This window comes from Rhinatrema bivittatum, chromosome 10, assembly GCF_901001135.1.
Source record: "Rhinatrema bivittatum chromosome 10, aRhiBiv1.1, whole genome shotgun sequence".
NCBI lineage: Eukaryota > Metazoa > Chordata > Amphibia > Gymnophiona > Rhinatrematidae > Rhinatrema > Rhinatrema bivittatum.
In genome coordinates this window covers 27,694,824-27,721,948 of record NC_042624.1, presented here as the reverse complement: position 1 = coordinate 27,721,948, position 27,125 = coordinate 27,694,824, and the positions used below count along the sequence as shown (strand labels likewise).

The 27,125-nt window shown below is 44.4% G+C and overlaps 1 protein-coding gene across 7 annotated transcripts in view; it reads right to left on the bottom strand.

Moving 5' to 3' along the window:
• SUCO (SUN domain containing ossification factor) overlaps positions 1 to 27,125 on the bottom strand; it is a 238,504-nt gene that overhangs the window by 193,613 nt on the left and 17,766 nt on the right. The window lies entirely within an intron of this gene.

Sequence of the window (27,125 nt, the reverse complement as noted above, 5' to 3'; positions counted from 1 at the left end):
TGTGCGTTAAGTGAAAAAGAATTTTCTCCGATTCGTCTTAAATGTGCTACTTGCTAACTTCATGGAATGCCCCCTAGTCCTTCTATTATTCGAAAGTGTAAATAACCGAGTCACATCTACTCGTTCAAGACCTCTCATGATCTTAAAGACCTCTATGATATCCCCCCTCAGCAGTCTCTTCTCCAAGCTGAACAGCCCTAACCTCTTCAGCCTTTCCTCATAGGGGAGCTGTTCCATCCCCTTTATTTTGGTTGCCCTTCTCTGTACCTTCTCCATTGCAACTATATCTTTTTTGAGATACGGCGACCAGAATTGTACACAGTATTCAAGGTGTGGTCTCACCATGGAGCGATATAGAGGCATTATGACATTTTCCGTTTTATTAACCATTCCCTTCCTAATAATTCCTAACATTTTATTTGCTTTTTTGACTGCTGCAGCACACTGAGCTGACGATTTCAATGTATTATCTACTATGACGCCTAGATCTCTTTCTTGGGTGGTAGCTCCTAATATGGAACCTAACATCGTGTAACTACAGCTAGGGTTATTTTTCCCTATATGCAACACCTTGCACTTGTCCACATTAAATTTCATCTGCCATTTGGATGCCCAATCTTCCAGTCTTGCAAGGTCCTCCTGTAATGTATCACAGTCTGCTTGTGATTTAACTACTCTGAATAATTTTGTATCATCTGCAAATTTGATAACGTCACTCATCGTATTCCTTTCCAGATCATTGATATATATATTGAAAAGCACCGGTCCAAGTACAGATCCCTGAGGCACTCCACTGTTTACCCTTTTCCACTGAGAAAATTGACCATTTAGTCCTACTCTCTGTTTCCTGTCTTTTAACCAGTTTGTAATCCACGAAAGGACATCGCCTCCTATCCCATGACTTTTTAGTTTTCGTAGAAGCCTCTCATGAGGGACTTTGTCAAACGCCTTCTGAAAATCCAAATACACTACATCTACCGGTTCACCTTTATCCACATGTTTATTAACCCCTTCAAAAAAAGAAGCAGGTTTGTTAGGCAAGACTTCCCTTGGGTAAATCCATGTTGACTGTGTCCCATTAAATCATGTCTTTCTATATGCTCTACAATTTTGATCTTGAGGATAGTTTCCACTATTTTTCCCGGCATTGAAGTTAGGCTCACTGGTCTATAGTTACCCGGATCACCCCTTTTTTAAATATTGGGGTTACATTGGCCACCCTCCAGTCTTCAGGTATTGGGGCAAAGTTAACTATTTGGGAATATTATTTAGTGTGTTTGTGCCTTTAATAGTCAGAAAGGCAGAATAGTCAGAAAGGCAGTGAATAAACAAGCTAGACTGTTTGTATTTTTAGTCAGTCAATAAGGTAGCAGTAGATAGTGTGTTTATTTTTAAAAGTCTGCAGAACTGAGTGTTCTCCAGACTTTTAAAGAGCTGACTGTTTGTTTTTAATACTGAGTGCATTGTATTGGAAAAAAAAAACCCACAAAAAAAAACCCACAAAAAAAGTAGCCAGAAGCTAGAAAGAAGCTAGAAGCAGTATATACCAAAGTAAAAAAGTTGAATAGTTCAGCTCAGTTACTCACCTTGGAAAGGTGTTGAGGTAGTGTGATTGGGTTTGAATAGGGACCAACATTTGTTAATCAAGAGAGCAGTGGGTGACTCAGGCTGACTAACTGAAGTTAGACTGTATTTCCCAACCCTCGCCCACCCACCCCTAGCTCATCCCTTAATTTATAGGCAGGTGCCACTTTCACAAAAAAATAAAAAAATAAAACTTTGAGAATTCGATCAGACCCCGGTAGGCCACTACCAGACACATAGTGAATTCACTAATACATTTAAAGGAAGTTAGACACATTCCTACTCCCATAGCAACCTAAAACTTAAGTAGGAACTGATCAAAATTGAGATGAAGGCAGCAGTCCAGCAGCAAGAGGGGGGCTTCCCAGTCTTTTGCATCGAGTGTCACATGTATGATTTTTTACCCACCGGTGAGAAGTTGTACATGTGCATGCGATGCAAAGAGCTCCTGGCTCTCAGAGAACGAGTCCGATCTCTGGAGGCTAGAGTGGCAGACCTGGAGGAGCTGAGGCAGACAGAGAGGTATATAGATGAGACCTTCAGGGACATAGTAGTCAAGTCCCAACTTCAGACTGGCAGCCCTGGTGCTGCCTTGGAGGAAGGTGGTCTCATAATGGGAGAGCACCAACCAGGTGTAGCAGGAAAGGATCCTGTAGGAAGGACCTGCTCTCTAGGTGATGCATTGTCCTTTCGCACTAAGGATATCTCCCCAAGGCCTACTGCCCAGGAGGGAAGGGTTAGGTCGGCCGTCATAGTTGGTGATTCGATTATTAAGAATGTAGATAGCTGGGTGGCTGGTGGGCGTGAGGATCGCCTGGTAACATGCCTACCTGGTGCGAAGGTGGCGGACCTCACGCGTCACCTAGATAGGATTTTAGACAGTGCTGGGGAGGAGCCGGCTGTCGTGATACACGTGGGCACCAACGACATAGGAAAATGTGGGAGGGAGGTTCTGGAAGCCAAATTTAGGCTCTTAGGTAGAAAGCTTAAATCCAGAACCTACAGGGTAGCATTCTCTGAAATGCTCCCTGTTCCACGCGCAGGTCAGAGGCAGGCAGAGCTCCGGAGTCTCAATGCGTGGATGAGACGATGGTGCAAGGAAGAGGGATTCAGTTTTGTTAGGAACTGGGGAACCTTTTGGGGAAGGGGGGATTCTCTTCCGAAGGGATGGGCTCCACCTTAACCAGGGTGGAACCAGACTGCTGGCGCTAACCTTTAAAAAGGAGATAGAGCAGCTTTTAAACTAGAACAAAGGGGAAAGCCGACAGTCGCTCAGCAGCGCATGGTTCAGAGAGAGGTATCTTTAAAGGATACTAATGATGCATTAGAATTAGGGCATCCCGACAGTGAGGTTCCAATAATTAGAAAAGTAGTCAAAGTGCCTGTAACTAAAAACTCACCTGAGCTAAAAAATTCTAACTTATCCCTATCAATTAAAAAGCAGAATAAAAATACAAACAAAAAACAAACTTTGAAATGTTTGTATGCTAATGCCAGAAGTCTAAGAAGTAAGATGGGAGAATTAGAATGTATAGCAGTAAATGATGACAGACTTAATTGGCATCTCAGAGACATGGCGGAAAGAGGATAACCAATGGGACAGTGCTATACCGGGGTACAAATTATATCGCAATGACAGAGAGGAGCAGTCGGGAGGAGGTGTGGCGCTTTATGTCCGGGATGGCATAGAGTCCAACAGGATAAACATCCTGCATGAGACTAAATACAAAATTGAATCTTTATGGGTAGAAATCCCTTGTGTGTCAGGGAAAACTACAGTGATAGGGGTATACTACCGTCCACCTGGTCAAGATGGTGAGATGGACAGTGAAATGCTAAGAGAAATTAGGGAAGCTAACCAAATTGGTAGTGCAGTAATAATGGGAGACTTCAATTACCCCAATACAGACTGGGTAAATGTATCATCAGGTCACACTAGAGAGATAACTTTCCTGGAAGGAATAAATGATAGCTTTATGGAGCAATTGGTTCTGGAACCGACGAGAGAGGGAGCAATTTTAGATCTAATTCTCAGTGGAGCACAGGACTTGGTGAGAGAGGTAACGGTGGTGGGGCCGCTTGGCAATAGTGATCATAATATGATCAAATTTGATTTAATGACTGGAAAAGGAACAGTGTGCAAATCCAAGGCTCTCGTGCTAAACTTTCAAAAGGGAAACTTTGATAAAATGAGAAAAATTGTTAGAAAAAAACTGAAAGGAGCAGCTACAAAAGTAAAAAATGTCCAAGAGGCGTGGTCATTGTTAAAAAAATACCATTGTAGAAGCACAGTCCAGATGTATTCCACACATTAAGAAAGGTGGAAAGAAGGCAAAACGATTACCGGCATGGTTAAAAGGGGAGGTGAAAGAAGCTATTTTAGCCAAAAGATCTTCATTCAAAAATTGGAAGAAGGATCCAACAGAAGAAAATAGGATAAAGCATAAACATTGGCAAGTTAAATGTAAGACATTGATAAGACAGGCTAAGAGAGAATTTGAAAAGAAGTTGGCTGTAGAGGCAAAAACTCACAGTAAAAACTTTTTTAAATATATCCGAAGCAGAAAGCCTGTGAGGGAGTCAGTTGGACCGTTAGATGATTGATGGGTTAAAGGGGCACTTAGAGAAGATAAGGCCATTGCGGAAAGATTAAATGATTTCTTTGCTTCAGTGTTTACTGAAGAGGATGTTGGGGAGGTACCCGTAATGGAGAAGGTTTTCATGGGTAATGATTCAGATGGACTGAATCAAATCACGGTGAACCTAGAAGATGTGGTAGGCCTGATTGACAAACTGAAGAATAGTAAATCACCTGGACCGGATGGTAGACAACCCGGATGGTATACAACCCAGTTCTGAAGGAACTAAAAAATGAAATTTCAGACCTATTAGTAAAAATTTGTAACTTATCATTAAAATCATCCATTGTACCTGAAGACTGGAGGATAGCAAATGTAACCCCAATATTTAAAAAGGGCTCCAGGGGCGATCCGGGAAACTACAGACCGGTTAGCCTGACTTCAGTGCCCGGAAAAATAGTGGAAAGTGTTCTAAATATCAAAATCACAGAACATAAAGAAAGACATGGTTTAATGGAACAAAGTCAGCATGGCTTTACCCAGGGCAAGTCTTGCCTCACAAATCTGCTTCACTTTTTTGAAGGAGTTAATAAACATGTGGATAAAGGTGAACCGGTAGATATAGTATACTTGGATTTTCAGAAGGCATTTGACAAAGTTCCTCATGAGAGGCTTCTAGGAAAAGTAAAAAAAGTCATGGGATAGGTGGCGATGTCCTTTCGTGGATTGCAAACTGGCTAAAAGACAGGAAACAGAGTAGGATTAAATGGGCAATTTTCTCAGTGGAAGGGAGTGGACAGTGGAGTGCCTCAGGGATCTGTATTGGGACCCTTACTGTTCAATATATTTATAAATGATCTGGAAAGAAATACGACGAGTGAGATAATCAAATTTGCAGATGACACAAAATTGTTCAGAGTAGTTAAATCACAAGCAGATTGTGATAAATTGCAGGAAGACCTTGTGAGGCTGGAAAATTGGGCATCCAAATGGCAGATGAAATTTAATGTGGATAAGTGCAAGGTGATGCATATAGAGAAAAATAACCCATGCTATAATTACACGATGTTGGGTTCCATATTAGGTGCTACAACCCAAGAAAGATCTAGGTGTCATAGTGGATAACACATTGAAATCGTCGGCTCAGTGTGCTGCGGCAGTCAAAAAAGCAAACAGAATGTTGGGAATTATTAGGAAAGGAATGATGAATAAAACGGAAAATGTCATAATGCCTCTATCGCTCCATGGTGAGACCGCACCTTGAATACTGTGTACAATTCTGGTCGCCGCATCTCAAAAAAGATAATTGCGATGGAGAAGGTACAGAGAAGGGCTACCAAAATGATAAGGGGAATGGAACAACTCCCCTATGAGGAAAGACTAAAGAGGTTAGGACTTTTCAGCTTGGAGAAGAGACGACTGAGGCGGGATATGATAGAGGTGTTTAAAATCATGAGAGGTCTAGAACGGGTAGATGTGAATCGGTTATTTACTCTTTCGGATAGTAGAAAGACTAGGGGGCACTCCATGAAGTTAGCATGGGGCACATTTAAAACTAATCGGAGAAAGTTCTTTTTTACTCAACGCACAATTAAACTCTGGAATTTGTTGCCAGAGAATGTGGTTCGTGCAGTTAGTATAGCTGTGTTTAAAAAAGGATTGGATAAGTTCTTGGAGGAGAAGTCCATTACCTGCTATTAAGTTCACTTAGAGAATAGCCACTGCCATTAGCAATGGTTACATGGAATAGACTTAGTTTTTGGGTACTTGCCAGGTTCTTATGGCCTGGATTGGCCACTGTTGGAAACAGGATGCTGGGCTTGATGGACCCTTGGTCTGACCCAGTATGGCATGTTCTTATGTAAACCTACTTAAAACAAGGTGTTCTCAAGATAGCCATATAAATGAGCACATCCATAGTTCTTTGCACTTGCAATGAGCCAGAATTGTATACCATCGATCAGGGGCCACAGGTTTTTAACATGTGTATTAAAAATAAACGCTAAAATTTGGCATGAGTTTCATTACATCAGCACCTGTGTGTTCAATCGAGACTGTGAAAGCATAGTGGAACCAGCTGAAATCCACAAACTACTGAATTTCCTGTTGGTACAGAAGATCTAGTGAGCTTTGCTGTTAGTTTAGCTGAGGTAAAATTCAGGCCTGGTAACTTAGGTGGTCAGCTGAAGCAGATGCGAAAAGACCTTGCGGCCCATATGGTCTTAGGAGCAGAAAGCAGAGATTCATGAAGTTGCACTGAATCTAGAGGAAGAAAAATATTTAGAAAACTTGGGTGCCAGCCAAACTGTTTTAAGAGCAAGGGCAACTTTTTTTCATTCATTTTTGTAATGTATTTTTGAAAAATATCGCACTACTGTGCTTTTTGTTTTGTCTAGTTTGGATCTCATTTTTAATTTGTCTTTTTTTCTTTCTGGCTTTTTTTTAATGCTTTTTGCTTGAGTTTATTATTTCTACTTTTTCTCTTTTTTTTTTTTGTTTTGCTGGTTAATTTTTCTCCTCTTTCCTCTAGGCTCTCTTGCATTGGCAAGGAACAGCTGCAACTCTAACTCCAGGTCTACACCCGTGCTCCTTCCAGGCCTGGGCCAGTAGCATGTCCCAATTTTTAGGCAAGGGCAACTGGCAAAGCAAATGTTGCTTACCTGTAACAGGTGTTCTCACAGGACAGCAGGATGTTAGTCCTCACATATGGATGACATCACAGGATAGAGCCCAATCACGGAACACTTGTCAGTTTCCAGAACTTTGACTGGCCCCTACTGGGCATGTCCAGCATGGCACTAACCCTGCAGCCAGCAGGGGTCCCCCTTCAGTCTTGTTTAAAAGCTACAGGTATTGCCGAAAAATAAAATAAGAAAACGTTACGAACCCAACACCATGGGGCAGTGGGTGGTTTCGTGAGGACTAACATCCTGCTGTCCTGTCAGAACACCTGTTAACAGGTAAGCAACTGCGCTTTCTCACAGGACAAGCAGGATGGTAGTCCTCACATATGGGTGAGTACCGAGCAGAGGATGTCCGAGAAATGCACCACATGTACCCAGGTGTGCAAGTCACTAGGACTGGGATACAAATTTGGCCAAGGGCATCCTGAACCCTAACGGGCAGACGAAAGGGTGTAGGTACGTCACGTTGTAAATAGGTTACGAAGGATAGACTGGCCGAAGATGAAATCTTGTCTTCCGGCTATGTCTAAGCAATAGTGGGATGCAAAGATATGGAGAGAATTCCAGGTGGCAGCCCTGCAAATTTCAGGAAGCGGCACCGATCGTAGGTGTGCTACTGAAGTCGCCATGGCCCTCACAGAGTACGCTTTAATACAGTCTTGAAGTGGAATGCCCGCTTGCTGATAGCAGAAGGATATACAGTTCACTAACCAGGAGGAGAGAGTCTGCTTACCCACAGGCTGCCCTAACTTGCTAGGATGGAAAGAGAAACAGTTGAGTGCTTTTTCCCTGTGGGCAGCTGTATGGTCTAGGTAGAACGCTAGAGCTCGTTTACAGTCAAGGGTATGCACAGCCTGTTCTCCTGGACTGGCATCGGGCCTGGGAAAAAAGGTAGGTACTATAATGGATTGATTGAGATGAAAGTCCGAAACTACCTTAGGCAAAAATTTAGGGTGAGTGTGGAGTACTACCCGGTCCTGCAGAAGTTTAGTGTAAGGTGGATAGGTAACTAGAGCCTGTAATTCACTAATTCTGCGAGCTGAAGTGATTGCCAGAAGGAAAATCACTTTCCATGTGAGATAGCAAATATCACAGTATAGAAGAGGCTCAATTGGTGGTTTCATGAGCCGACCCAAAACCAGATTGAGGTCCCAAGAAGAGGCCGGAGGCACAGTGGAGGCTTGAGGTGAAGCAAGCCCTTCAGAAAATGTGTTACAAGGGGTTGTACTGATATGGGTACATCCCCAACACCTTTATGGAAGGTGGCTACCGCACTGACATGCATTCTGATGGAAGAAGTTTTTAGACCTGACTCTGATAAGTGCCAGAGATAGTCCAAAAACTTCGTGATTGGACAGGTAAAGGGGTCAAGGAACTGAGAAAAGCACCATGACGTAAACCTGTAAGAGTAAGATTTTCTCGTGGAAGGCTTCCGTGAATCCATCAGGACACGAGAAACTGGTTCAGAAAGGTTAAGTGGCTGAAGGATTATCCTTTCAACATCCATGCCTTCAGGGACAAGGCTTGAAGATTGGGGTGGCGGAGGCACCTGTCGTTTTGAGTGATCAGAAGCAGGTCCTTTCCTAAGGGAATGTGGCCTGCGAATGGAGAGATCCTAAGTATCGGAAACCACACTTGGCGTGGCCAGTGAGGTGCCATCAGGATCATGGTTCCCTTGTCCTGATGTAACTTCACGAGAGTCTTCAAGAGAAGAGGAAGTGGAGGGAATGCATAAAGTAGACCGGTTGCCCACGAGAGGGAGAATGCGCCTCTGGGGTGAGAGTGTTTGCTGCAAATGAGAGACCAGAATTTCTCTACTTTGTGGTTTTGAGGAGATGCAAAGAGGTCTGAGGATATCTCCATTGCTGGAAGATGGAGTTTGCTACTGAGGGGTTGAGAGACCACTTGTGCGGTTGAAAGATGCGACTCAGCTTGTCTGCCAACACATTGTCCACTCACGGCAAGTAGGTGGTCCTGAGGTACATCGAATGGGAGAGAGCTTCCGCCCATATCTGTGCAGCTTCCTGACACAGAAGGAAGGAGCCCGTGCCTCCCTGTTTGTTGATGTACCATATGGCCACCTGGTTGTCCATCTGGATCAAGGTAAAGATTTGAGAGGCGATCCTGAAATGCCCTAAGAGCATATCTGATTGCTCGAAGCTCCAGGAAATTTATTTGGTGTTTGGCTTCCTCTGGAGACCAAGATCCTTGTGTCTGCAGATTGGCCACATGGGCTCCCCAGCCGAGGTTGGAAGCATCGGTGGTGAGAGTTAATTGAGGGTCTGGAGCCTGAAAGGCAAGCCTTGGAGAAGATTGATCTGATTTTTCCACCAGGCAAGAGACTGACGGAGTGAGTCGTTTACGCGGACAATGGTCGACAGGGGCTGAATACTTTGAGTCCATTGTGACCGTAGAGTCCACTGCATGACTCATGGCTAAACGGGCCACTGGTGTGACCTGAACTGAGGACGCCATGTGTCCCAGGAGGATGAGAAAGTGGCGTGCAGTCACGGAGTGCTGAGACTGCAGCTGTTGTGCAAGAGACACGAGAGTGAGAGCTCGCTATCAAGGCAGAAAAGCCTTTGTCTGCAAGGTGTCCAAGTCTGCCCCAATGAATGACAAGGTTTGAGATGGGACTAAGTAGAATTTGTCGTACTTGACGAGAAATCCTAATGTAGTTAGAGTGTGTAAGGTTAGATTGAGGGACGACAGAGCAGCTTGCTGAGTGGGAGCCCTGATTAACCAATCGTCTAGATAGAAGCAGATGTGAACACCTTGAGTCCTGAGGAAGGCTGCAACTACGATGAGGCATTTTGTGAAGACTCGTGGCACAGACGCTAGGCCAAATGGAAGCACTCTGTACTGATAGTGCTTGGGGCCCATTAGAAACCTCAGGTATTTTTGATGAAATGGTGTTATCGCAATATGAGTGTATGTGTCCTGGACATCCAGAGAGCAGAGCCAGTCTCCTCTTTGTAGAAGAGGAAGAAGCGAGCCTAAGGCTCCATCTTGAATTTCTCTCACTGGAGGTACTTGATGAGGGCCCTTAGGTCCAGAATAGGACGAACGCCTCCCGATTTTTTGGGGATTAGAAAGTAGCGGGACTAGAATCCTAGGCCATGCTGAGAGTAGGGTATGGGTTCTATTGTCTTGGAATGGAGAAGGAGGGAGACCTCCTGATCCAGAAGGATGGAGTGATCGGATATTCTCCACGTCGGTAGAGGTGGGGAGTCCGGTGGCACAGAGAGAAAGTTCAGATGGCAACCGTGAGCAATTATCACCAGTACCCATTGGTCTGAGGTGATTGACTGCCATATGTTGTTGAAGTGGCACAGTCTACCTCCCACTAGTATGTGAAGCAATGGAAGCTGGCTGCTGCTCTCTAGGTAGAGGTCAAAAACCTGAAGCAGGACCTGGTTGAGGAGCTGCTTGCAGTTTTTGTTTCCGTGTCTGACGAGATTGGGCTTTTTGAAAAGGTCTCATGGCACGTGATCTGGTTGGTGGCGGGCAGGACTTCTTGGGGCAGAAGAATGACTTCTTACAGTCCTTTCGGAAGGGCTGCTTTGAAGAGTGGTCAAAAGGAATCAGAAAGAGCTGTCTTAGGGTCTCATGATGATCCCTGAGTTCCGCCACCGTCCGTTGAATCTGTTCGCCAAACAGATTATCTCCTGCACAGGGTAGGTCGGATAACCTGTCTTGTACCTCAAGGTGAAGATTGGAAGACTTGAGCCAGGCCCATCTCCTTGCCAAAATATCAGCTGCAAATACCCTGATAGCAGTATCAAAACCCTTGTTTACTAGGGTTTGGAACTGATCTTGAAATTGCTGAGGCAGGGAGTCTGTGAAATCTTGTATCTGCTTAAAAATAACCCTATTATATTGGGTCATATAGAGCTGATAAGCAGCAATTCGGAAGATGAGCATTGATCCTTGGAAGCCACGGTGACCAAAGGCATCTAGAAACTTCTGTTCCTTGCCAGGGGGAAAAGCAGTATGAGGCTTTGATCTCTTTGCTCTTTTCTGTGCAGATTCTACCACTACAGATTGGTGATCCAATTGAGGTTTCTGAAAACCCAGAGCTGACTGCACCAAATAGGTAGTATCAGCTTTTCTGTGGCCTGGAGCAACGGAGCCAGGATGTTCCCAGTTCTTGAGGAGATCCAGAAGAACCTGGTGGATAGGGACGGAGGTCATTTCCTTGGGAGCATCTCCATCACATGATGTTTATCATCCTGTTCAGTCTGTAATTGGAAGGGACCCAATTCAGACATTTCCTTCACAAAATTTATATAGGAAAGTTCCTCTGGAGGAGAACATTTTCTACTTTCAGTGGGTGAAGGTGGCGAAGGCAAATCATCGGTGTCTGGGGAGGAATCAATCCAGGTATCATGGATCAGCACCTGCCTCTCTAGGAACTAGAGGGGGATGGGGTGGTGGGATACCTGAGGGTCCTGGTCTAGGCTCCGAAGGAATCGAAAGAATAATTGGAGGCACCGATGAAGGCATCGAAGGCACCGGCATCGATGGTTGGCTCAGTGGTGCCAGACGTATCGGTAGCTGAGGTAGAACTCCCGATGGAGGGATGCGGAATGGTGTTCCTCCTCCCGATGACAGAGTAAGCGGGGAGGGCACCAGAGCCATCGGTGACCCGGGGTCTATCGGTGGAAAAGCGGCATTGAGCGCTTCCATCCTGGAGAGCAGCGGTGCCAATGCTGCCGGAATCAGGTCTGTGGTCGGTTCCACAATCAGTACCGGAGAAACCTGGAGTCGTTGCATTGCCTTGTCGATGGCCTCCTGAACCATCCAGTCCAGTTCTTCTCAGAGACCTGGAGCAAGCAGCCCCTGTTCCGGAACAGAAGAAGGAAGAGGCGGCATAGCCAGAGGGACCACCGTTAAAGGCGGAGTCGCGGCTCCCGATACCCTGTTTGTTGCCTCGGTGACCCGGTCGCCGAAAAGGTCAGTGCCTTTCTGGACGAGGTTTCTTCGACGGTGGCGAGGTCGATGATTTCGCTCCCTCGATGGTCCGAGACTTTCGATGGAGATGTTTGTCCCTACGATCCCCTCGGTCCTGAGGGGGAGTAGAGGGTGTCTAAGGCCGAGATGTCGTCAATGCCGGACGGTCACCGGCCAGTGGTCGATGCTGGTGTGAAGTTTATGGAGACGGTTCTGACGACGTCGATGCAATGGATGGAGTTGGGGTTTGAGCACAGCAGAGAAGTTCCATCTTCTCCATTCTGGCCTTGCGACCTTTTGGTGTCATTAGGGCACATTTGATGCAGGTCAAAACATCGTGCTCTCGTCCAAGACACATTACACAGACTATGGGGGTCTGTGATGGACATGGTGCGATTACAGTCCGGGCACCGACGGAACCCCGAAGCCATGGTACGGTCGACGGCCAGTAGGCCGTGAGGGCCAAACTCGACTGTAATCAACAAAGAATGGGTAAAAACTTACCGGAGTACCGCGGCTTGGAAAAGACTGAAGGGGGACCCCTGCTGGCTGCAGGGTTAGTGCCATGCTGGGCATGCCCAGTAGGGGCCAGTCAAAGTTCTGGAAACTTTGATAAAATTGTTCCGTGATTGGGCTCCATCCTGTGATGTCACTCATATGTGAGGTCTACCATCCTACTTGTCCTGTGAGAACAGAAATTTTCCACCCTGGGAATGAGAAGCATATATTCTCAGAATATCAAACATGATATTAATAGGCATCATATTCTGCTACAGAAAACAACATCTAAGCACATTGACTTTGAGAACCTTGCCAGAAAGAAGAGAAAGGCTGTCCTGTTCTGGAAGGTACAGTTTATTAGAGGGATGCCAGGTTTTTATGTTGGCAGTGCTGCATAAGGCATTGTTATTGAAAGAGGTCCCTGCCAGGCCTGGCAACTGACTCTAGAATGCATTAATAAGCTACTGAATTTCACACACAAGAACCTTATCTACAGACATGCTAGAATGACCAATATGGTTTTGGACTTTAGTCCAATATTTACTCCTGGGGGAATTCTGCACAAAAAGAGTTTAAAATTCTGCAAACTTTATATGGGTCAAAATAACACAATTTACATGACAGTTTAAGTAATTACATTTTAAATTAATACAGAAAAAAGTTATTACTTAGAGATGCAGGATTTTAAATTTTTTGAGCAGAATTTCCTTAGAAATTCATTGTAAAAGTGTCCCTTCCACTCGCTCTCTCTACTCCCCTGGCCACTTTGCCCTCTCAGGCCCCAACTCCTCCACCTCTAGGCTCAACCCCTTCCCTCTCTATTGCCAGTCCCAGCATTTGACCCCATTCTCAGTACTGCCTCTCACACAGGAGAAACCAAATAAGATTGTAACTCAGCACAGAGTATGTAGCTTTTTAGTTTTCTTTTTACCCACTGCTAAATACACCTTAGATTGTTAACCTGATCTTTGTAAATGATCAAGATCATTTTAAGAAATAAAGGAAATATTAAAGATTCCAATGGAGGCCCTTCCTACCATTGCTAAGATTTATTATATTGTATCTACCTCAGTGAACGAGGAACAAATATCTGGTTTAAACGTTTCAGAACTACTAGAGTCCTCAGCTGATCCAATTGTTGAAAAGAAAGGAACAGCTTTAAATTTGTTTTTCCCTCTGATAGGGATACAGTTATGAGGTTATTCTTCCATAATAGATCAGTAAAATTTTATGACTATCAAATATGGATCTATCACGATATCACTAAAACACAGCATAGAAGGAAGGAATTTTTAGCCTTAAAGAATCTAGCAGTGCAAGTAGGTGCATAAATTCTTGTACGATACCCTGCTAAATGTATAATGCGATTTGAAAATCAAAAATACATTTATTATGAGCCAGGAGATTTAAAAAGATTTTTAGAATCCAAAAAACTAATTGGAGGCAATATAAGCCAAACTAATAGCTGTTAGAATAGAAAAAAAATTTGTGGAACTTTAAAGAAATATATTAATTATTGACTTACCTCAATATTAAGAAGTACACTGTAATTACATTGTAACATTTGATTTCCATTGTTTAGGACGAGTATGGTTTTTATTACCATTAATTTTTTTTTGCTATAAAATTGAATAGAACTTATAAATGATGGATGTCATATGTATTGACAGTTTGTCAATTATTTGAAAATTAATAAAGTATAAATTAAAAAAAAAAGATTAACCTTATATATGAACTGCAATAGAGACTTATCAAACTAACGAAAGCAATTCAAATAGTTTTTATATTAAAAGAACCCTGTTACCGCTCATTATTGGCATATCTTTAATGTGTTATCTATCTTAAACAATTTTTATTACTTTATATGCCTTTTTGTAAACAGTTGTGATGGTAAATTAACTTGATGGTATAGAAAAGATTTTAAATAAAATAAAGATTTTCAGTTGCTTTGACATGCTTTTAATGCTCATAGTGGAGTAGTCAGATCACATCATATCACAAAGTTTGCAATGGGTAGTTTTCCCCTCGAACAGCCATCCTGTTCTTAAATTTCAGAAATCAAACCTTGCTAACAGATATTGGATCTATTAATTAGACCACCACCACACATTTGTACATTTATAGGGTATTCAAGACACTTTACAGCCCTGAATGCTGCAAACAGAAAAAATTATACTAGAAAAAAAAAAGATGCATTCTCCTCCATACGAAAACTTATAGCAAGTATACAAAATATCAACTAGAAACTATTTCTGAATCAGAACTAGCTAGCAACTAGTTCTGTCTGGAAGGCTGCAAGTATTGTAAAAGCTTTAAAAAAAAAAAAAGTAACTAGAAATCCTAATAGAAACACAGGCACTCACCTAGCCAAGTGTCTGGCAGGCCTGCAATGGACCCAAGAGGTTGGATGTTTTGGCAACAGCCACAGTAGTATTGAAGTTGTTTAAATTAAATAGTTTTGTGATTAGATAAGAGAACAGATGGATGCACAGTGTGAAGCAAGTTGGACATATTGTATACTAATCTGTCCAAGATGGCAGAGTACAAAGCAGGAAGACAATCTTAGCTGCGAGATCTTACATGCAGTCATACTGTATGGTTGGCAGCTGGGACATATCCTTGCAGCATGGTCTAGAATAACTGAGCAGTCTGGATGGGCTATTGGTTTTCTACTACCATATCATCTACCACATTACTGGGATTGTAACCACAAAATCTAAAAATGAGCAATGGTCTGTCAATATTTGTAAAAACCACTGTTCAAACTCTACGGAAAAGAAAATTAGGTTCTTACCTTTTGCTAATTTTCGTTCCTGTAGTACCAAGGATCAGTCCAGACTCCTGGGTTTTGCCCCCCCTCTAGCAGATGGAGACAGAAGTTTATAAACAAAAACTCCGCCTATATCTAGGCTGGTGCCACCTACAGTCTGGCAGTATTACTTAATGTCAAAGCAGCAGGACAACCCGCAACATATAATCATGAGAACACTCAAAATACCTCAAAACTGAGCCAAAAACGAAACATTAACTCTACCCAACTGGGTACCGAACTCGAGGTAACCAACAAAAAGTCTTCCTGATTCAGTTAACACACACACACAGACCACACAACCTCTCCCGGCAGAAAAAACATTGGGCGGGACTCTGGACTGATCCTCGGTACTATAGGAACGAAAATTAGCAAAAGGTAAGAACCTAATTTTCTTTTCCCTGCACATTCCAGGATCAGTCCAGACTCCCGGGATGTACCAGAGCTTACCTTACTTAGGGTGGGAGCCGGAGAGGCCTGCTCTAAGCACCCCTTCTCCAAACCCCAATGACCCTGGCGCTTTCACATCCAAACGATAGTGCTGGGCAAAAGTGTGGACCGATTTCCAGGTGGCCGCCCTACAGATCTCCTCTGTAGGTATATGGTGGCATTCCGCCCAGGAAGCAGCACTGGGCTCGAGTAGAGTGGGCTCTCAGCCCCACAGGCAACGACCTCCCCTGCAACAGGTACGCCGACCGAATGGTTTCTTTCAACCACCGAGCAATCGTAGTCTTGGAGGCCGCCTTACCCCGCCTTGAACCACCATAGAGTATGAATAGGTGGTCGGATTCCCGGAAGGCATTAGTGACTTCCAAATGTAGCAGCACGCGCCGCACATCTAACTTACGAAGATCCTTAGCCATAGGGTCCGAAGACTGCACCTGCCCAAAAGATGGCAACTCTACAGTCTGATTCACGTGGAACGATGAGACCACCTTGGGTAAAAAAAGACGGTACCGTCCGCAACGAGATTCCCAAATCTGAAATCCCCAAAAAAGGCTCCCGACACGTACACAACGCTTTAAGGACAACATTCAAATTCCAAGACGGACACGGCTGTCGAAACGGAGGGCGCAACTGCTTTGCCCCCCGAAGGAAACGCACCACATCTGGATGCGCCGCCACCGAAGCTCCATGCACTAGACCTCGGAAAGAACCTAACACCGCTACTTGCACCCTCAAGGAACTACAGGAAAGCCCCTTGGATAACCCGTCCTGGAGAAACAGCAGTATGTCCGGGATAGCCGCTCGGGTAGGCGCTACACTGCGGTCCAAACACCAAGACTCAAAAAGTCTCCACAAGCGCACATAAGACATGGACGTAGACTTCTTTCGGGAACGCAAAAGTGTAGATACCACCGTTTCAGCGTACCCCTTAGATCTCAACCGCTGCCTCTCAAAAGCCATGCCGCTAGACAAAAGCGATGTACCAGGTCGAAACAAACGGGCCCCTGATGCAAGAGGTCCGGAAGAAACGGGAAACGCAGGGGCTCCTCGACCGCTAGATTCAGCAGATCCGCGAACCACGGCCTCCTTGGCCATTCCGGGGCAACCATGATCACGTCCGCCGGGTGCTTCTCTATTCAACGCAGCACCCTTCCTATGAGCGGCCACGGAGGAAACATGTAGAGCAACACATCCATCGGCCACGGCACCACCAGCGCGTCTACACCTTCCGCTGACGTCTCCCGTCGGCGAGCAAAAAACCGGGGAGCTTTCGCATTCTTGAACGTAGCCATCAGATCTACCGCTGGTGTGCCCCACCGATCGCAGATGAGTCGGAATGCTTCTCCCGCGAGCTCCCACTCTCCGGGATCCAACCAATGGCGACTGAGAAAATCCGCCTGGACGTTCTCTACACCGGCTATGTGAGAGGCCGCAATACTGCTCAGGTGGGCCTCCTCCCATATCGTCAACGACCGAGCTTCGGCCGCCACCTGCTGACTCTTGGTTCCCCCCTGCCGATTGATGTAAGCTACCGTGGTCACATTGCCCGACAGAATCCTGACCGACCGACCGCGGATGAGCGGGAGGAACCTCAACAGCGCCAGCCGCACCGCTCGAGTTTCCAACCGATTGATGGACCACGACGCCTCCCGAGCCGACCATGTTCCCTGAACTGCCTGCCCGAGACAGACCGCTCCCCAACCGAGCAGGCTGGCGTCCGTGGTAACCACTGTCCACGACGGAGTTTCCAACGAAACCCCTCGACTCAAGTTGGCCTGGCAGAGCCACCACGGCAAGCTGTCTCTGGCGTCCTGGGTCAATGGCAAGCTGAGGAAATATTCCTCCGAGATGGGGCGCCAGCGGGATAGCAACGCTGACTGCAAGGGACGCATATGAGCGAACGCCCATGGAACTAACTCTAGCGTGGAGTTCATAGAGCCCAATACCTGTAAATAATCCCATACTACTGGTACTGGCTTGCGTAACAACCTTTGGATCTGAGCTTGCAACTTTATTATTCGATCCTGCGTGAGAGACACTGTGCCTTGACACGTGTCGAACAAAGCTCCCAAATATTCCAGGGATTGAGACGGCACCAGATGGCTCTTGGCTACATTGACCACCCAACCCAGCGAGCGTAATAGATGTAGAACTCGCTGGACCGCCAGATGACAAAGTTCTCTCGACTTGGCCCGAATCAGCCAATCGTCCAAGTATGGATGCACCAACAGCCCCTCTTCGCGGAGTCTCGCTGCCACCACCACCATAATCTTGGTGAACGTGCGTGGAGCCATTGCCAGGCCAAAAGGCAACGCCTGAAACTCGTAATGTTGCCCCATTACCGCAAACCAGAGAAACCGTTGGTGCTCCTGCCGAATGCCAATGTGAAGGTACGCCTCCGTGAGATCCAGAGAGGCTAGAAACTCCCCCTCTCACCGACGCGATTACAGACCGTAAGGTTTCCATCCGAAAACACGGTACCCTTAGACACTTGTTGACACTCTTCAGATCGAGAATGGGACGAAACGTTCCCTCTTTCTTGGGTACTAGAAAATAAATGGAACAGCAGCCCTTTCGGAGCTTGCCCGAGGGGACCTGCACTATGGCCCCAAGATCGTGCAGCCGAGCCAGAGTCTCCCGCACCACTCGACGTTTTTCTGAGAACCCGCAAGGAGACACCAGAAAGCACTGAGGCGGGCGGTGGGAAAAATCTAATGCGTAGCCGTGTCTTATCACCTCTAGCACCCACTGATCCGACGTGATTCTGGTCCATTCCTCGTAAAACCGGCTTAACCTGCCGCCAATCTTGGGAACGGGGGAATGGATCGGCCTCACATCATTGCGCTGGCTTACCGCCCTGCGCAGTTGAACTGGCTCCCGGACGGCCGAAACGGCGCCCACGAAAGGACTGCGAGTACGATTGCTGTCGGGTCGCACTGTGACGGAACGAAGAGTTCGATCCTCGAGCCGCCCGTGGTCTACGACCCCCACGAAAACGAGGACGAGAGGCTGGAGTCCCCCGGTAATGGTGTCTATCCTCCGGGAGACGGTGTACCTTATTCTCCCCCAAGGATTCAATTAGGTCCTCCAACTCCTTGCCAAACAGCAGCTTCCCCTTAAAGGGAAGGGAGCCCAACCTAGCCTTGGAGGTGCCATCCGCCGCCCAATGGCAAAGCCATAACAGCCTCCACGCCGCCACCGCGGAGACCATGGTCCTTGCAGAAGTGCGGAGGAGATCATAAAAAGCGTCCGCACTATAAGCGATGACCGCTTCCAACCGACTTGCCTGCCTCACCTCGTCCGACGACAGGGACTCATTGGCCAAAAGCTGCTGCGCCCAGCGAAGACCTGCTCGAAACGAAAAACTACTACAAATCGCTGCCCGGATTCCCAACGCCGAAACTTCAAAAATACGCTTTAGCTGAACTTCCAACTTCCTATCCTGTATATCTTTAAGCGCCGTACCTCCCGTCACTGGGATGGTGGTCTTTTTGGTTACTGCCGCCACAATTGAATCAATCCTTGGCAGGCGCAAAAGTTCCAGAACGTCCTCCGGTAGTGGATATAACTTATCCATGGCTTTTGCAACTTTTAGGCCCAAATCTGGAGTATCCCCCCTCCTTAAAAAGTAAATCCGAGGCCAAAAAGTGTAGCGGGAACGCCGAAGACGGGCCCCGGAGCCCCAAGACGACCTATCCGTCTGTCCAAGACGAGACTCAACTTGGGGAAGTGGAATTCCCAGCTCCCCCAGGATCTCCGGAATGAGGGGTCCTAACTCATCCTTATGGAATAACCTGACCACCTTCGGATCATCCCCCTCCGCTCCATGTGGTGCCCCGGAACCTTTAGCCCCCGGCTCTCCATCCCCCTCAACCCCCCTCGGGGGCTGGGATGGGAACTCCAGATCCTCCTCCGGCTCCTCTGACTCCGACTAGTTCTGAGAAACCTCCTCCCCCCGGAAGCGAAGGGGCCTGGCTCGAGCCAGCCCCCCTTCCCCCGGACCGGGCTTCGGTACTTTCTCCACCGGAGCCCCAGTCTCAGATGCAGGGATCCCCTGAGACCTTTTTCTGGGAAGGCGCCGGGCTTTAAAAGCCTTATGCATAAGCAAAACAAACTGGGAGTTAAAGGAGGAGTCCGATGACCCCTCCTCATCACCCCCTTCCCTGGGGGAATCAGCCCTAGGTGCCATGGGCCCTGCTGGCCTGTCCTCCCCCGCAGGCCCCCGCTGGGGGGACAAACGCGGCGGGTCCCCCAACTCTCCGTTGCCTCGGCTGTCCGCGCCGAGAAAATGGCCGCCGTTCCCGCCGAAAACGCCGTCAAAATGGCCGCCGCCCCCGGCGAAGCCGCCGAAGACCGCTCCGAGAAGGCTGAAACCGCGGAAGAAAACCCATCGCGTGACTGTCTACCCCTCCGGGTCCCTGAAGCTACCGCCGATCCTCCCTCTCTGCCGCCCACGCAACCTGAACACAGGCTGTCTCGAGACAGCCGCGCTGCCGTGGACCGCAGGCCCTGCAAGCAGCCTGCCTGGGCATTAAGAACGCCGCGGAGTGGGGAAGGAGCCCGAAGACCAAAAGAAAATTTCCCCGACGCCTCCCCGGATCGCCGAGCCCCAGTCACCGCGAGGAAGTAAGTCAAACACCAGCAAACAGCACACACACACAAGAAAAAACAGAATTATCCTTTTTTTTTTGTAAACTTTACCTCGGATCTGGAGCCGGCTGGGGGGAGTGAGCCGGGACCCCCGGTATCACCCCCAGGCCTGAAAATGCCGGTACGTGTGGCTCCCCCACTCCTCGGCAGCCTCCAGAGGGAACGGTCCCCTAGGACCCTACCTTCCCCTGGGAGACGGGGACTGGGACCAGCAGGCAAGCCTCTGCGGTCCTTCCCCTCTGAAATGACAACACCTACCTTCTAGCCAAAAAATTTCTCTTTTTTTTTTTTTTTTTTAAACATCTAAACTTAGGCCCTAAACAGACTGTAGGTTTTGCACCCTCTCCACCTGCTAGGAGACAGAAGAATACTGCCAGACTGTAGGTGGCACCAGCCTAGATATAGGCGGAGTTTTTGTTTATAAACTTCTGTCTCCATCTGCTAGGGGGGGGGGGGGGGGGCGCGCAAAACCCAGGAGTCTGGACTGATCCTGGTACGTACAGGCACTGTATAGAAGAACAATTGGAGACTTTGCGTCCCGTTTCAAAGAGAGTGAATTTCGGAACTCTCTGACTCCTGAAGAAGCAGCATCTGAGTTACTGTTTGAAATCATTGAAATTGATTATCGGGCTACACATGCCCTGACCGGTAAAAAGAAGGATATCTTTACCAAGCAGGACATTGATCCTACGAGTCGCTCAGACAAATAGCGATTCGGGTTATGGTTTGAAATCACTGTAATTGAAATTGGGCCATATATGCCTTGACCGGTAAAAAGAAGGATATCTTGTAAAAACTAAAAACTGCAAAAGAAAAATAGAAACAAGAAAGAATTAATACGCATATAAATTGATTTGTTATTGAATACCGGATGGTATGTGTTTCCGTACACACAGGCTGCAGATGATTGAAAAGAGCGGACGGCTCAGTGAGGTTCTCCTGAGCACGTTGACTTTGGCTTGCTGATGCAGTCCTGTTTCTCAATAATTTTTTGATGTGTTTATGGCACTACGAATATGAATTGTTGAACACATTACTTTGGCAAATGGTAGATGACAAGATATAAATTAATTGGCGATACCTTTTGTATTGAGAAACGTACAGGGAATAGCCATAACTGTCTTGTTTTCCATAGTGTATACAAAAACACAAAAACTATAATATATGCTAGCACATTACTGAAGCCCAAAGAAATCCCAACAAAAATATCATAAAAAATTATTTAATTTTGCCAAAATGTCATCAATTATGCAAAGTTCTGTTTAATTTTTTTTTTAAATAAGGTCACATTTCAGGTCCTGCAAGCATCATGTCACAACACAGGTTTTCTGATATCCTCAGTGAGGGAAAAATCCAGCTGCCTGTCCAATAAGCTATGCGTTCAACTTGTAATATCCCCATAGACTTCAGACAACTGTCAACACTCTGCAATTCTTAACAGATATAAATGAAAATATATTTTTAATTATAAGAAAGAGGAAAGTTACCCCACACCTTCATGGCTGGTATATAAACTGAGCTCAACCTCTCCCCCCTCCTGTGTGGAAACTCGTGCTCTATTGCCTAAATCGACTATGGCAACTGAGCAGCACCGCTCCCCTTCTGTACTATCCAGCTGCACCCCACTCTCACTATACTTCCCCAGCTCCACTTCTCTGAAATCACCACACAGTACACCAGAGTTCAGTCTGCATTACCACACATTTCAATTACACTTTACAATATTTCCCTGTCCTTCCATCGACTTTTCTACTAGTAATAAAGTATTCCAACATAACCAAACATTTTCTTCCCCAGCTGAGAATAAAAGACTAACTTCTTAAACATTAAAGATCTTTAGGTCAGAAAAGTTGTCTATAAAATTTTAATGAAGATTAGACAAAGCTAGAAACCCTGGGAATAACATAATAAATGCATGCTGTGGGAAAATGCTCACTTATGGATATCAGCTTGCACTATACAAAAACACATAAGATGTTAAAAAAAATATGTTTCATTTACCTTTTGCATGCAAACACTATATAATGAAAATATTAAACTGAATTAGGATTTTCCCCAAGCATTCAAACTGAGGCTCCATATTTATTAAAGGACACCTGCATCCACAGAAATATTTTAAAACCTTCACTCCTAAACTCCTGTGCTCAAGGCAGATTTGAGTCAAAAGAACAGCAAGAATAGCCTTGAAGTGCTTTTGTTATTCCACAAGGTTAGCACAATAGTAGGAATCAAGGGTCACAAGTAGGCCAGGTGTCTCTTAATATGGAAAATGCATCATAATAAAAGAACCTAAGAAAGGGCTGAAGATTAACCAGTATGTACAGAAGAGAAGAAAAGGACAATTTACAGAATAAAGTAATGTCTGAATTTATTTTTATTTTATTTAAAAGTTTTATATACCGCACAATGGGTAGAAGTCTATCCGTCTAGGCGGTTTACAAACTAAAATATTCATAATTAAAACAATACACCTTATACAAAAGCATACAAGAGTTAAATACATTACAGTGTTTGTTGTTAGAAATATAGTACGTTATATAGTAACATTATTGTAGGTTATATGCACGCATGAATAGATAAGTTTTTAACAGTTTGAATTCTCTTCGGTTTGATGTCAAACGGATATTGTCTGGAAAGGAATTCCATAAAGTAGGTCCGGCTACAGAGAAAGCACGTTTACGTGTTAAAGATAAACTGATTTTATGGGTGGAATTTCAAGAATGCACTTAGAGAGATCGGAGCTGTCTGGTGGGCTTATAAATTCTTAGTAATGAACATATACAATGTGAACTAGACATGGTTAACAGATTATGTATTATTGACAGTATTTTGTAAGTTATATGGAATGAAATAGGAAGCCAGTGTAGGTATTGTAGAGTGGGAGTGATATGATCTCTGTGTGATAAATTACAGAGCATTCGGGCAGTTGCATTTTGAACCAATTGTAGTGGGTAAATCGTTGATTGTGGTAGACGGTTAGGAGGTAATATACAACCTAGAAAGGACCAAGAAGGATAAAAAAGAAAAGAAGAAGTAAAAGACTGATAAGTCTGGGAATGAGCAAAAGAGAAAGTATCTACCCATTAGGATCTGCTGGGTAATTCTCAGTGAGCCAGATGGCCACTGTAGGGAGACATGTAGGGAGACATGATGCCAAGCTCAATGGACCACTGGGCCAACCAAGCATAACATTTATGTTAGACTTGCAGACAATGAAAACAGCAAAAATCCTAAAGGTACCTCAAGTTGCTACAACATAATTTTTGGCCACCACCCCGCCTCCTCCCAACATAAACGATTACAGTTTCAAAAAAAGAAACACTATACAACAACTTAATACATAAAAAACCCCAAATATAAAGTAATGGTTTTAATGGAGCTCCTTCACTTTGCTGTTTTTGGAAACTTCTAACAGACAGAAAATTGTGATCATGGAAAACAAACATTTTCTTCCTTTAATAGATTTTCCTTTAATAGATTCTCTGGTATGGCAAACCATAGAACTATTTTTATTAATACACCATCACATTAACCAAAACTAGTCACACCAATGCCACAGCCCAACCAATATCCATAACAAGGACATGGAAAACATCTCCATTGGGATATACCATTTTACAACAGTGACTTTCTGCGGAAGGAGGATGGATTTCAGTTGGAGTACAAGAAAAGGAAATAAAGTGATGTGACTGATGTGCTCCAGCCTGGTGAGAGAAATGTTGCTTCGACTTACTGAGGAAAGGGAGTGGCTGGAGCCATAATCAGAGAAGCCCGAGCTTTCTAGTATTTCCCTGATGACCTGGTAATTGATGCAAGTTCCCTCAGCCTCTGGATGAAATCCAGAGAGTTCCTAGATATGCCCCTACTGTGGATGACGCAATCAGAACTTTTTTTTTTTCTAAAGATTTGATGTCTGAATGTACACTTGTGGTCCATTATCATATCAGAAGGTGTTTTAAACTAACATGACCTCTACTTGACACTTCAAACCCTTACGTATACAGCCCTTGAGCCAGCTACTCATTTGGTGGCGAAACTCGGCCAGATTCGGGTAATTTTAATACGTCTCCACAACAATAAAACATTTTAAAGGACATCTGGCATCTATTTAGTCTTATTTTACCCTCATGGCTTTCATAGAGATAGTCTTCCTCATTGTTTCTTGGGTGCATACAAGGACATGAACATCTCAATATACAACATTACCACCTATTTAAAGCCGTTCCCATAAGTACCCCAAAATAGCACCTTTTTAAGCATCCACGTTCCCCCTTGCATATCCAATAAGGACCCGAAATTGGTTCATTTCTGTCCATCTGATTTTGTAGCATGAAGGTCAATTTTTCCTTGATGACAATATCAGCAACCTTATCATAATACTATTTTTAAGTTTGACAGAACATAAGGTAAAAGGTTTAAAATGAAATCTATTTCTGCAATGCCAAACATGCTTAAAATAACTCAATTTTGTCATTTTCCCTAAAATGGTACAATCAGAATATAACTGTGCCATATATAATTCTGCTAGAGTTAAAGGAAAATGCAAATCAAGGAGGGAAAACAAAAAAAACCAATCAGCACCTCAATATGCCCAGGATACCCCAGCAGCAAGTGTGCAACTCACAGGTTTTACACATGCATGCTGTAAAGGTAATAAATTAGAAAGCAGGGTAAAAGGGAGGAGAAATAGCCTAGTGGTTAGAGAAGTGGGCTACAAACCAGGAGACCAGGATTCGAGTCCCACCGTCGCTCCTTGTGACCTTGGGCAAGTCACTTTACCCTCCATTGCCTCAGGTACAAACTTACAGGCCGATACAGTACATTTGGACGCGCATTTGATGTGCTAGCTTTACCCCTTATTGAGTAAGGGGTAATAGCACGTCGAAAACGCGCATCCAACCCCCCCACCCCCCACGAAACTAATAGCGCCCGCAACATGCAAATGCATGTTGATGACCCTATTAATCATTCCCGCGCGATACAGTAAGTAAAATATTTGACAGTTTTATATACCGACGTTCTGGTAACATAGTTACTAATCACTTCGGTTTACATTGCAACAAATAACTTGACAATATATAGAATAATGTCTTACAATGAACAAGGTAGGATGAACTTGGATAAATAAATAATAAATAATAATAATAAATTAAAATGAACATGGGAATTATAATTTAAATACAGCCAAGCCGCACATTTTACTTTAAGGAATTAGCGCTCTCCCGCATGGTTTACTGTATTGTCCCGTTTGATTGTAAGCACTCTGGGGATAGGGAAATACCTACAGTAACTGAATGTAAACCCTCAGATCGAATGTCTGTATATAAAAAAATAAATAAAACATCTTTTTTGGCAAAACTTTGTTTGGCGTAACAGAACTAGCAAACATTTCACATAAACTATTAGTTATTGAATTCATTTTATAAAGAGTTTTTATGTGTAAAGCAAAGTTTCTAACATACCAAGATATAACAGATTCTAGTGCTTCCGGAAGCATGCACCCTGGCTGTTGTCCACGAAGAAATAAAAACTTCATTACAATCATCAGAAAAAATAGAGTATGATAGAAAACTTCACGAACAATCAAGTAATAGAAAAATTTCGTGTCAGAATAAAATCTCAAAATTCAAACGAGATGAGAAAAATTACGCGGCTGGCACCGTATATCTGTGGCAACGCCATCAAAATAGCAAACCCAGAAAAGTGGCATTTGCAAACTCTGAAGACTCATCTTCTGGCTCTAATGAAGATTATACAGCTTCCAACAGATATCAAGGAGCATCTAATGCTAATACTCAGTCTGGTGATTTTCGCTATAATTATCACTCATCTAATCGGCGACAGAGACGTAGTTTTTTCCCCAATATCAAGGCTCAACATGGCCAGAGAATCGCCCACAAACACGCTCACAGAGTACCAGACCTCCATCGTAGTGAATTTATCATCAACATCTAACACATCTATATTGGAAACATCTATATTGGAAAAAGGATTATCTTTCATACCTTTCTATTTTTATGATCTGTTTCAATCCAGACGTGATTTATACAGATTTTTCAGAAAACTACAGATTTTATTTTTTTCTAATCAACCACCCATATTGGATACATCAGTGGTGTTCCCAAATTCATTTTGGATTCCCCCAGGACCTACAGACCCCGACATTTATGGATTTGGTTTTACATGATCTCAAAGATATTGAATCTACTGTAGACTCACCAAGGTACAATATGACCAAGTCTCAATGTCAAGCTTTGAAAATTCTAAGAGGACATTTCATTGATCATAAAACCCGCAGATACAGGGGGAGTGATCGTGTTTCAGGACAAAACGACGTACATCACTACCGTTATGGAACATTTCAGATACAGACAATTATTTATCTTTATAACAGGATCCTAGCCCTTAATTACATGAAGAAATCAAGAACATTGTGGAAGAAGCCTTTGAAATTGGTTCTCTCTCCACCAAAGAAAGGAATTTTGATTAACAATTCTTACAGAGCTCCTACAATTTATATGATTCCTAAAATTCACAAGGATTTGATCAATCCCCCCAGCAGACCCAAAGTTAGCATGATTGGATCACTATTAGAACCGTTATCGGTTTTCATTGATAAATTTCTACAGCTATTAATTCCTCAAATGAAATCATACATTAAAGATACCAAAGCGATGTTGAATAAATTATCAATTACTCCTACCTCGGATACTATAATGGTTACGTTGGATATACGTGCACTGTATACTAGTATACCACAAAATGAAGCATTGCAGGTGCTATATCAAGCTCTGGATTCCAGATTTCGCCCACATCGGGTTCCTACCACCTTTTTATTATCTATAGCCACTATACCACTACAGAAGAATTGCTTCATATTTAACAGTTTTATCAACAGATACATGGCACAGCAATGGG